Genomic DNA, 2,579 nt, shown 5'->3' on the forward strand with positions numbered 1-2,579 from the left:
CTAAAACCAGGACTTATCCAGTCCAGGACTAAACCAGGACTAAACCAGAACTAAAACCAGGTCTAAACCAGGACTAAACCAGAACTAAAACAAGAACTAAAACCAGGTCTAAACCAGGACTAAACCAGAACTAAAACCAGAACTAAAACCAGGTCTAAACCAGGTCTAAACCAGGTCTAAACCAGGACTAAACCAGAACTAAAACCAGAACTAAAACCAGGACTAAACCAGGACCAAACCAGAACTAACACCAGGACTAAAACCAGGATTAATCCATTCCAGGACTAAACTAGGACTAAAGTAGGACTAAAGCAGGTCTAAACCAGGACTAAAGCAGGTCTAAACCAGGACTAAAACAAGGACTAAAACCAGTGATCTCATATATAAAGCATTTCTCTATCAATAATATTTTTCATATGGTTAAGGAAAGACTGGACTTTTTATTGTCTTTAAGTAGACAAAAGTTATTATGTTCAGATTTCCTCGTCTTTGCTACTTTACAGCAAACAGTTTCTTATTCATGGAGACTTGGGCTCAACAGCCAAATTGGAGAGATTTGTTAAACAATAAATGACTTTATAAAGTCACTTTTTTAAATCTATATCAGTCTTTTGATCTGCCACAATAATGTAATAATGAATTTAAATGAAAATACCTCAAATTGAAGGCTTTTCTCAGCATTTTTTAGGTGAGATTAAAATGAGATTAATTAGATTAATTAATTACAGATCATAATTAATTAATCTCTCAATTTTTTTAATCGCATGACAGCACTAAATGCAGGACCTTTAAAATCTTTTTCATGATTGTCTTTGCCACATTCATTTGACCCTTTTGCATCGTTTTGAGCCACTGAGAACCACTACCTGGAACTGGGAGCACAGAGCACACAGCCATATGTCTGGACTTCATTTACACCACAATGAGCCCCCAGCTAAACGCTAACATGCAGCCGCTCCATCACCACCGGCCTTTGTCACAGTCCCCGTGTGCTTGCTTTCCCAGAAACATACATTCACGAGGGGGCCCCCGCCAGTGACCCCAGGGAGTGAGAGGCCTCCGACTTCAAGGCTAAAACCAGAGGAGCGCGGAGGGGCCCTTCTCTCCCGCAAGTCGTAAAACAAAAGTGCACTGTGTACAGCTCTGCTCAATGTGTAATGTCTCCAGGCTGACATCAAGACCCGACTCTAGCCCACGGAAAATAGTTTTGGGCCGGTCTGAGCTCCGGGGCCCCCGCAAGTGATTTTTCATCGGGGTACCACGCTGACATGGTTTGGGAGCTAAAAATGGGATCCAGATGAATGCCGAGGGTCAGTGGTCCATGCTCACTGTAGACTCTAGAATCCAGCTCCACACTTTGTTACTGAGGCGAGGTTACGTAATGCAGTAGTAAACAAAATGCCACTAAAGAGTATTTACAGCTTTTCATGGAACCGTGTGCAGCCTGTGCTCTTACTGTGTTAAAATAGACATCACAACTATCGCAGCTGAACCTGAGCTGTCCAACTTGTTTTATTCATTTGCTGTCAGGTCAAACATGTTGCAGAGCAGTAAATGCTTTCACTGCTCTGTAGCAAAAATTGTTGCAGTGGTGGCAGTGACTTACAGTTTTGTTTGTTTTTTTCAGTTGCTTTAGCACTTTTTTTGGAACTTGGTTTAGCATGGAGTAAGAAAGTTTTCAGAAATATATGTGTGCATAGAATAGAAATCTGTGCATATTTGTCTGTAATTGAGCGTAAAATAAATATTCGTAAACTCTCAAATGAGTCTACTCGTACATAAAATGTGTTGTGTGTATTTTATTCATCAGAGTACAAATTGAAAAGTTACGACATCAAGAATTACAATCACAAAATGAATTTATGATTATGCTTTCTTCAGTCCGAATATGAATTCACAGACACAACGTCATTGTCAAAAATATGTCATCACTTCAAAGGCTTTATTTACTGATCAGAAGAAACATCAATCGAGATGCCGGACTTCTGCGCTGCATACAGACTGAACCAGGACTTGAACCAGGAATAAACCAGGACTGAATCAGGACTGAAGCGTAATCATAAATTTTCATTTTGTGGCGTCTGAACAGAGGCACAGGTGTTCACATCATTTGGAACATTTTTCATCGGTTCTCACAGTTCTCCAGCTCTTCCTCATAACTCTTGACTCAGGTCTCATTCTCAAACAAATGTGATCACTGAATTCAGCTTGTTTTTCTTCAGCACTACAGGTCTGTTCTCAAGTGCTAAAGGACTGTGGCCCAAACCCTCTCACTTTGTACATCTCACAGTACAAAAGTTTTCAATTGATAAATGTGCCAAAGCTATTGAAAAAAACTGTCCAATTGTGAGCTCAATTGTTCAAACTTAACCTGTGAGATTCCATTCTGTTCTTGTGTCCCTGGGCAAGACTTTTCCCACACTGATGCTCAGGTAAAGGCATTCAGTGAGCAGCTCCACTTTAAGACAAGTCCTTGCTATCAGCACATGGCAGTTTCTTAAAGTGCAAGATCAAAAAAGGTTCATAAAAATTGCTGAGAATGGGTTAAAGGACTTGGAAAATCTGGACAGGTAAAGTCC

The sequence above is a fragment of the Boleophthalmus pectinirostris genome, unplaced genomic scaffold (genome assembly GCF_026225935.1).
Source record: "Boleophthalmus pectinirostris isolate CB_2022bp ecotype Guang Dong unplaced genomic scaffold, ASM2622593v1 HiC_scaffold_10, whole genome shotgun sequence".
Lineage (NCBI taxonomy): Eukaryota > Metazoa > Chordata > Actinopteri > Gobiiformes > Gobiidae > Boleophthalmus > Boleophthalmus pectinirostris.